Source organism: Protopterus annectens, chromosome 17.part0, assembly GCF_019279795.1.
Source record: "Protopterus annectens isolate FY-2018-M chromosome 17.part0, PAN1.0, whole genome shotgun sequence".
In the NCBI taxonomy this organism is placed as follows: Eukaryota; Metazoa; Chordata; order Ceratodontiformes; family Protopteridae; genus Protopterus; species Protopterus annectens.
The window spans coordinates 278,353,850-278,364,408 of record NC_056751.1 but is presented as its reverse complement, the minus strand read 5'-3'; the positions used below and the strand labels follow the sequence as shown (position 1 = coordinate 278,364,408).

Genomic DNA, 10,559 nt, shown 5'->3' with positions numbered 1-10,559 from the left:
ATCATGTTATGCTACTGTGCACACTATATTTGGGGTGATTTCCATTAGGGATGAGAAGGTTCATATGTGTATGCTAGATTAACAACCACAGGAACCTTTTTAAGCCCAGCAATGCATCACAAATATGTTTCACAAGTTTTAGGATATACGTAGGCTTGGGATTGGGTGAGCAAGCATTTGCAGGCTGCCTTTGTCCATTAGAGACATAGGTACCATACCAGGAGTGAATTTCCAATTCTCCATTCACTGGTCTAAGTTATGCTTGAATTGGGATAGGGAAGAACTCTGTTTTACATGGATGGGAAGCCTGCTCTGGAATAGCAGTAGTTCCTAAGACACACAACTGTCCTTCCAATATGTCTCATTTATGTGACCAGCAAGGCTTAAATCCTTTGATTAGGTAATTCTGATGCTGTTTGTTTTGCTGATATGCAGAAAGCCCATCAGAGTGGAATCCCAGGATGCTTTGTAAGCCAGGCATAACTCAACCCTCAACAATCTGTAGGAGACTAAGCACAGGGATAGGGCTTTGGGACAAGCTGTCTAAGACTATGCTGATTAAACCCTGCATCCTTTTTGTGAGAAACGTGTGTGGCTGTTCCAGTTGTTGCATTTGGCTGGTCAGGTACATACTGAATGAGACATTCTACTCAGTCATTGATATGATGAGGGCTAAATACAGTGGAACTGTGACTTCCTTGGGCTGAGATGCCCTACTCCTGCCTATAAGTTGCAGAAAAAAGAATGATTTCTTTACTACCATAGACACATGGTAGTTGAAGGCAGAGCCAGATCCAGCAGTAGGGGACATAGGCAGTCACCTAGAGCCCCATGACTATGGGAGCCGATTGTCCAGGAGGCTTCAGCATTAACTTTTCAATTAAATTAATAAAATAATAATAAAAAAATACATCTTAACACAGTGGAGGAACATGGCAGAGCAGATGTAAACATGTTCCACACTTGAGGATGGGATTTAAACTAGCTGTTCCGTTCAGAAAGTAAGTATGTGTGCATGTATGTAATTTAAACTAGCCATTCTCTTCATTTCTGTATTAGATAGAAAGTGTGTGTGTGTGTGTGTGTGTGTGTGTGTGTGTGTGTGTGTGTGTGTGTGTATGTAATTTAAACTAGCTGTCTGTTGCTGTATGAGACAGTTGTGTGAGTGTGAGTGCTGCTATGTGAGAAAGAAGGTGTGTGTGTGTGTGTGTGTGTGTGTGTGCTGCTGTGAGAAAGCAGAGAGAAGGTAGGAGTGTGTGTGTGTGTTTAACATACTTTTCAACTGTCCAGATTTAGCCTCATAGTTTTGGTCTGTTTCTCTTAAAATTTGTGGTTTTCTGGCAAATCACAGAAGATTGAGGTCACTAAATAATGACATATATGTGCGTTTCAGAATTCATATCCTTCAGAAAATATATGCTAACACAAATCCTGTTATCCTAACAACTTTCTAAGTTAAAAAAGTCAATATTTAAAATCTGTTCCAATTTTGGGTCACTGTATCCCCATTATTTTTGTCTTTGTCCAGATTTCTTGCACTAAGAGGTTGAGAGGTATGCATACCTCTCAACTATCTTGATTTTCGCAGAATGTCAAGACTTTTGCCTTGTATTTTTGGCCTATTCCTCATAAAATTTGCGTTTTTTGGCAAATCACTAAAGATTGAAATAACTAAATAATGTCATAAATTTGAGTTTCAGACTTATTTCTTTCAGAAAATGCAAGTTAAGACAAATGCTATTCTAACAACTTTCTAAGCATATTAGAGCAATATTGAAAATATGTCTCTATTTTTGGGCATATGTCCACCCATTATTTTATGCTTTGTCCAGATTTCTTGTGCTAAGAGTTTAAGAGGTATGGATGTATGTTATGTAATGCCCTGGTTTGGGGGGGGGGGGGGTTATCCACTTAACTTGATCAAGCCTGACTCTGTAACTTGGTTACAGGAAACAAGAGCCTGAATCCTCTACACCAACTGCCAGACTGCTGATGGAATTGTGAGTTTGGGTTTCAGTATATTTTCAAGGGATTATGAATTTCAGTCCATTTTCAAGGGATTATGACTTTCTGTGCATTTTCATGGAATTGTGAGTTTCAAGGGAAGAGAAGTTTATTGCTGCTTTTTTGTTTAGCAAATTGCAGTCACTGTTTGTGCTGCATAATTTGAAAGCAGTGTTAGTAGCATAATTGTCCTTGGTGCAGAAGGCTGTGGATTCTACTCCCACACCATGTAGATGGAGTGCTAATACTGCAGTGCCCTTTTGATTGCTGATTATTTGGTGCATTTTAAAGGGGAATATGGGTTCTGCATTTCTGAGTGTGTCCTCATTTGAATGAGATACCTAGTAATTATGAACTTGTTGTCTGTCAGGTATTCCCTATTGCAGTATTACCAGCTAACCACATTTTTTTTTATGTGACATAGGTAATTAATTCTTCAAGGGCAGCAGTCATTGAATTGTAGATGAAACATTGAAATGTAAAGTTGCTTGCTAGTAGCAACCTCTTCACTAGTTACAGATCTCTTTGATGTGGAATTATTTGGATGATTTCTACTTCTGCAGAAATTATGCTTATTAACTGATACTGGTTGAAATTTTCTGAAATGGATAGTTTTGTCATTATTGGTTCATACATTTTGTTTCATCGCTTACTGGAAGAATGTTCAAAACTACAAATTTAAAACACATTCTATCAAGTGGTGCTGTATTATACAAGGAATATAATTTAATACAATCAGGAAGGTGAATCAAAGAACACATACATGTATGCATGGCCCTAAAAATGTGTGCAAATAGCCTGTGGTTTGAAAACAGCCCAAAGGTAAACTTAATCCTCCACTGGCCAGATGCATTTTCCTTGAATGTGGGTTTTAATGCTGTTTCAATGACTGTCACTTTCAAAGGCAGAGAAGTTTATTGTTCATGCTAAGTCTGTTTTCATTGTGAGACCATATTGTTTGTTTAGCAAATGGCTATCAGTGTCAGTGGCTAACAGTGCTATCTGTAATCATTGTAGAAGTAAATAAGAAAACAGCATGCACACTGATAAGTCTGAATGGTGTTTATGGTAACAGAAGAGACAGTCAGGTAATTGAACACTGGAATGGCTGGGGAGGGGACTGCTGCAGAGTGGGGGGGGGGCTGGTGCTGCAGGAGGGACTTCTCTGTGCGGGGGGGGGGGTGTGTGATCTGTTACCCTGCCTAGGGCCCCATTTGACCATGATCAGGGTCTGGCTGAAGGCCAGGTAACTGTCTAAATGCATTTCCAAATCTCTGACTACTAGGTCTGTTCTTAGGGGTGTGTAACCAATGATGTAGTTTCTAGGGATAGCTAATATTCTGAGTAATACAATTATGTATTTCTTGGCACTGAGTTTTAGACTATGGCTGTGGCACAAGTTATTTGTTTGAGTCAGACCTTCTTGATCGATATTAGTGTCTTGGGTACCTTGACATTGGCCTTCTCTTCAGAGAAGTAGGTGCCATAAAGAATTGGACCAAGCATAGAACCCTGAGAGACTCCACTAATGACCAGCCTCTTTGTGGAGGTGAATTCCTGTATCCTAACCTCTTGGGTCCTATTGGGGAGCCACTCGGCTATCCGGAGGGTAACATGGTGTTTTATACCTAATTTCTTGAGTTTGTTTACATTACCTGAGTGAGGTAGTTCTCAAATGCCTTGGCCAGATCAAGGTAGGTAGTATGAACCATTTCTCCTTCATCCATTGCTTCAATGACCTAGTTGAAGAAGTTCACCAGGTTAACTAGACCTTTGCCGAAACCAAACTGGGTTGAATCCAATGTCTAAAGATTTCCTATGCTATTGATAATCCTTTTCATGAATATTCTTTCCATGGCTTTGCATGCGTGACTAGTTAGACTTATGAATTTTTAGTTACAGGGGTCCATAGATGGCTCACAATTGTTTAGAAAGACGACTGTTGCAGTTTTCCATTTGTATAGCATGAAACCTGTCTGGAGGCTGTAGTTGAATAGTGATTCTAGTGGTCCTAATAGATTGTGTTTCATGCTGTTTAAGAGGCATCCTAGATACTATCATGGTCCATTGATGCAATATTCTTGAACTTGGAATTAGGGTCAAGGACCTTCTCCCAAGTGATAGTTGGAGGTGGGTATTTTGATGGTATTTCCTGAATGATGGCAGGGGGAGGGATAAAATTGGAGGCAAATTTGCCTTTCAGTGTATTTGCTATATCTTCCAACTCAGTGCAGGTAGCTCCATTTGCAATTAGTTCTGCACTTTGTTTTGTACTGTCTTCGAAGTTGAGGGCATAGCTAAAGAAAGCCTTATGGTTGGCCTTGGTCTGGGAGGCTATTTTTACTTTAAATTTGGCCTTACTAGACTTGATTTGGTCTCTGTGTGGTTTGTTTTGATTGTTGAGAGAGTTTTTATTCTGCTGTATGTTCCACTTCCTAAATTTTGCCATGACTTTTTTCCTTTTCTTATACAAAGTATTAATGGGATTCCACCAGGGTGGCTTGTTTTTTAAGTTTGTTCTGTACTTATTCCTTATAGGCACAGCTGTCTCTATGCATGTACTAACATGATTGTACAAGATCTCTGTGAACAAGTCAACATTGGCAGCAATGTTTCCACCCTTAAAATCAGACAGAAACAAAATATTGTACGTTTTAAAAGTATTTTGGGCACACACGGTTTGTGACGTGGTATATTGTATTTGGGCTGATTGAGGCAAAGGCTATAATGATCTCATCTGAACTACATGGCCTTTGATACACATTGTATTATTGTAATATTTTTTGTCACTCTTTGCTCTTGTGGCCTATTGATCATTGGCATCCCCTGGCCAATTGTCCCATTTGTTCCCCATCACTGGGGAGAGGGAAGGCAGAGTAGGGCCATCATTTAGACCACTATTATGGATGTCTTTAAGGGTTTTCTTCTTTGCCCCTACATTTTACTTCTATTTGTATGGATTATGGAACCAAAAGGGGACATGCAGTGGTCTGTCTGCACTGGTTGTTACCTCACCTCCACAAGGAGCTTTTTTTGCAAAAAGCTCCACCTCTTCCCTTCAAGAATGGCAAGTAGTTTTCCCAAGTCTCCACTGAAGAAATTGTGCGTCTCTATAGCACCAGCTATCTTTCTTACTCCCTTGGAGAGACAAGAAGACCATACTTCAGAATCTGCTCCTGATGAACACCTTTTTCACTTGTCCCTTCAGGTGAGGGTTTCTAGCACCATTTGATTGTGACATTTTTTTAGTAGGAAAACCTCTGAAAGACTAAATAGAACTTTGATCACACTAATGAAATACAACATGTGTATAAGCTTTGAGTGACATTATTAACTTTTAAAAATCTATGAACACACCCAATATTACTAGTGCTTCATTTAGAGCTTTTCTGACAAATTCTTTCAAGATTAAGGAAGTAATATTTACTGAGTAACTGTTTGAAGCCATTTTTTTGCCAGGTTGGTAAGTTCAAATCTTTGATTTCTGGTGGAGAAAGTTACCCTGCACTCTAGTGGAGGCAGGGGTGTGCAGTTAGAACTTGTCTGATTGAAGACTGCTGGAACAGGGCTCAGTTTTTAGCTTTTTTGTTGGTTAATTGGTTAATTTGTTTAAATCAGTTTGCTCGTTTGCTACTGTTATATTAAAAAATGCACTTTATCCATCTGCTTTTACTGTATTTGTGTTTCTTCCTACTTTATTTTGCTTTTGCTGCCTATTCTTAAAAGTACTCAATAGCATTTATTCTGCTGCATTTATTACTGCTTGTTAGTAGCCTGATTAAATTGTAACTGTTATTCAAAGCCTTTTGGTTTAAGCACTTGGGCTTCAGGCCAGTTGTTTTACATTAAGAAGGTTTGTGGTCTGCACTCTTGTGGGAGGAGAGGGTAGATTCTGCCCTTCTGAGCTGGGAATTTCTGGTTAAAGACTTATTGTGCCTGCTTATTTGAAATGTTTCTTTCTGAAATTGGTGCTCCTTGTTTGCTGTTGCATAAACTAGATTCAGACCTGCTGAATCTTGCTTTGTTTGCATAACTTGAGCACTAATCCAGGCCATCTTTTTTGGAGAAGGTTTCCCTGCACCCTAGTGGCAGGAGTGTGCAGCTAGAACTTGTCTGATTGAAGACTGCCGGAACAGGGCACAGTTTTGAGCTTTTTTATTGGTTAATTGGCTAATTTGTTTAAATCAGTTTGCTCATTTGCTACAGTTATATTTAAAAAAAAAATCTAGCTTGTTTTCCCACCTTTTCTGTTACTAGAGTAATCCAGATACAGATTTGCTGTATTCAGGACTGTATTGTAGTTTCTGAGTTCCCTGGACCTTTCTGTGTTAGAGGGAAGCCTCTCAGCATATCAATGGGAGTGGTAAGCACTAGGTAACCTATCTACCACATTAGGAGTGGTTTCCAGCTTCCTTTCAACTTTCTGCTTTAAAAGCCCGTGTTTACACGGGTATGCGTGCCGTGGAGCGCCACTCAGCTAGGGAAAACTATTACCGATGCCAGAAAGTCTGTTCTTCAATTTTTCCCTTAATTCTTGCTAGTTCTCTTCTCTCTTGCATTTAACTAGCTTATTCGGCTAGCAATTCATCTGGCTTCCTGTAGCAATTATTGCTAACAGCAATAATTGTCCTATAAGTAAACAGCTCCAGTACTTATTAATAATGACCATCCCTCCTGGCATGTCTAAAGGTCAGTTCCCTGTGCTTTCTCCTATTAACCTGGTGAACTTGGGTATTCTGAGTCAGTGTAGCAACTGCCTCATGTACAAAGACAACCCTCTCCTCTTACCTCCCAACACTCAGATTTGTGAGAGATGCACTTATATATCTGAACTGCATGACATGCACTCTCCAGTCAAGACTGGCTGGTCAAGAGGAGAAGGTCAACACTTGCACCACACCACATGGAACACATAGCCCTCCAGAAAACTCACCATCACAGCTCTCACATAAAAACAAAAAACACACACCCACCTTCGCAGAGGCTCTCAATAGAAATCTACCCAAACAGCAGAAACTTCCAAATCAGAAACACACTCAACCACCACAACACAGCACAAATTACAAGACACATAGCTCACCTACACAGTGTGCCCCTCAACTGGGTCTATATTAGAACATCGAAGTTTCAAAACTTTGAATGTTCTATTATCGACCCCTATTCAGCAAAAGCTGAAAATATCGAAGCAACAGAAAGCCGAATTTCTTTCCTAGGGAAAGAATTTGGTTGTTCGTTTCTGCTGCTTTGGTATTTTCAGAGCTGTGGTGGAAAGTTATGGGTCAGGTTCAGGTAAGCATGCGATTGAGTGCGGGTTTGGTTAGTTAGGGTTAGGGTGCAGGTTAGGTATGTGTGCGATTGTGTGGACGTGAGGGTTAGGGCGGGTTTGGTGAGTTAGGGTTAGGGCGTGGGTTAGGTATGTGTGCAATTGTGTGGACGGGAGGGTTAGGGCAGGTTAGATGAGTTAGGGTTAGGGCACGTGTCAGGTAAGTGTGCGATTGTGAGGACGGGAGGGTTAGGGCAGGTTAGATGACTTAGGGCGTAGGTCAGGTAAGTGTGCGATTGTGTGGACGTGAGTGTTATGGCGGGGTAGGTGAGTTAGGGTTAGCGTGCGGGTGAGGTGAGTGTGCGATAGCGGCGGACCTTAGGGTTAGGGTTTGGGTTAAGGTAAGTGGATAGTTAGTGGTGTGTGTATAGTTTAGTGTAGGGTTAGGTGTAAGATTTTAGGTGTATGTGTGTGGATTGCTGTTTGTTTGGTGTGCTTGTGTTGTGTGTATGTGTTTTGGAACAGTGAATTTTTTCCCTAGGAAAAAAGTTGCTGTTCTGTATGTTCGATATTTTCAGCTTTTGCTGAATAGGGGTCGATATTAGAATTGTCAAAGTTTTGAAACTTCGATGTTCTAATATAGACCCCCTCAACCTAAGCCCATAAGGCAAAACAGCTTGCCCAATACAATAATCATAGGTGACTTGATAGTGAGGCACTCTGATGTCCCACTCACTAGGTTGAATAAGGAGAAGGTAACAGTCAGCTGTCTGTCGGGTGCCAGGATCCGATACATAGGTTCATAGGTTCATACTAGGCAATCTGCCGTAGGGCATTTATAAGCCTAGCCAGAGTGTGTTTGGCTTTCGCCACCCATTTTAAATTAATTTTGCTATGCCCTTTTTCGAGGTTAGTATACTGTGCCTCTGTCTAACTGTGACACAGAAGTGATACCCGGGGTAAACCTACGATCTCCCATCCACTCATCAAGATTCCTCTTGAAGAGAGTCAATGAGGGACTCTGCCTAACCTGGACTGGGATTTTATTCCAGAGTGAAGGGAGCCTCTGGGTTATGAATCTGTCCCTCCAGCATGTCCTATTTATTTCAGTGCTGAGGTTCAAGTCTCTCGAACTTGTAGCTCGATGGGATTTGGATTTTCTGTGGTGCAGCATGTCCATTAACACACACACTCAGGTCACTTCACAACAAGTACAAGTATGACTCTGTCATTGTCCATATGGGTGTGAATGACCTGAGATGCACCTCCCTGCACTACATGAAAAGAGACATGGAGGAGCTCTCGGATTATGTGGCCCAGGCAGGTATGACCCTAGCCCTGAGCAGCATCCTACTGTTGCCCAGAATGATACCGCAGTACAAGCAGAAAATTATTGACTTCAACAATTGGCTAAGTTTCTGGTGTCATTCTAAGGGGATCCAGCATCTGTCTGCTTGGGATGACATGGTTGGGAGACCTCGATGCTTTGCCAGCGATGGCCTGCATCTTACACACTTAGGTTTCCGGATACTGGCTAAGGCTCTTGCCAGCCCTAAAGTGCCTTTTTTAGGCAGTGTTCCAAAGACCAAATTACCACCATAACAGCTATAAATAAATGCAATCTGAGAGTCATGTTGCTCAACGCTAGAAGTGTAAATATCAAGATGCACTTGCTCGAAGCACTCCTCAAAATGGAGAATATCGACATTTGTGCTGTAACGGAGACCTGATTTAAAGCAGCAGAAAGCACCACTATGCTACCAGGCTATAACTCATTCCACACCTTTTGGCCCCAGAACATGGACCGAAGCTCCAAAGGTGGTGGCGTCACCATATTCATAAAGGATATGCACACCTCCAGACTAGTAGCCCAGCATAACACATCGGAGATACTTCAGGTGCAGCTAACAGTGGGTAAGATGGCAATTTAGGTCATAGCCTGCTACAGGTCCCCAACCATGTGTCAAGACTCTCACTTCACATTCCTAAGCACCTTGGACACTATAAGGGTCCAACCCAACACTCTCATACTGGGTGACTTCAACTACCCCTCCATCAACTGAGAAGACTACTCATGCACCAATACACTTGCTCAATGCATCCAGGAGTTCATTAATTCCAGTGCGCTGGACCAGCTCATTCTTACCCTCACTAGAGGAAGCAACATCCTTGACCTGGTTATTACTAACATGGGCAACCATTGCTCAACACCAGTAGTCAATTCCTCCCTGGTTAGATCCGACCACAAACTAATTACCATGGAAATCCACATCTCATCCACACCAACAGCAAAGGTAACCACTATGAAAAACTTCACCAAAGCTGACTTTGGGCTCCTAAAAACAGAGGTGGCTAATTTCACGGCACCCATGCAAATGGAAAATAGGTGCATAACTGCCAAATCATACACCAATGCACTGTACGAACATGTACATAAATGCATGGAACTAGCCATAACCAACAGAACCAAGATGCTCTCCTCCAAAAAAAGGAAGCCAATCTGGTGGTCCCCTACCATTAACAAACTCTACAACAGAAGGAAGAAACTGTTGCAGAAAAAGGTGAAGTCCCAAGACTGGAAAAACTCCCTTATTAGCCTCAACAAAAAGTTGAGATCCCTCATTAAAACCTCTAAAGCTAGCTATGATGCCAGAATTGCATCAGACACTAAAAACAACCACAAAGTCTTCTACAGTTATATCAAGAATCTCTATGGCAATACCCATATTTGCTCTGAGCTACTGCACAATGGTACCTTCTATACTGAGCCTACAGATATTGCCAATGTACTGGCTGACAGATTCAGTGCCAACTTTACCCCTTTCTCCCCTCCTAAAGAACCAGTCACAATACCAGAAGAATGCCAGGCACCCAGATTTACTGCAGCACAGGTTAAAGCTGCATTGTCCAAGGCCAAGAATACAGCTTCCATGGGACCCAACAATATCCCTGGCTGTGTTCTACATGAACTACAAAGTGAACTGGCACCACACCTGTGTGCCCTGTTCAATCACAGCCTCACCTCAGGCTTCATCCCTACAGAATGGCGCACTGCTACAGTCATCCCTCTCCATAAAGGGGGAGTGACTGCAGGCCCTGGGAATTATTGCTCCATTAGCTTCACTAGTATGATATGTAAGGCTATGGAGCACATCATCATGGACCTAATTAACAAGGATATAGGGAATCTCCAAACACTGGATCCCATGCAATTTGGTTTTGTGAAGGGTAGATCATGCCTGCTCAACCTGGTTGACTTCTTTGAATCAATCACCAGAGCTGTGGATGAGGG

The 10,559-nt window shown here is 41.6% G+C and overlaps 1 pseudogene; it reads left to right on the top strand.

The window, feature by feature from the left end:
- The first annotated feature begins 5,068 nt into the window (after nucleotides 1-5,068).
- LOC122791425 overlaps nucleotides 5,069-10,559 on the top strand; it is a 45,787-nt pseudogene continuing 40,296 nt past the window's right edge.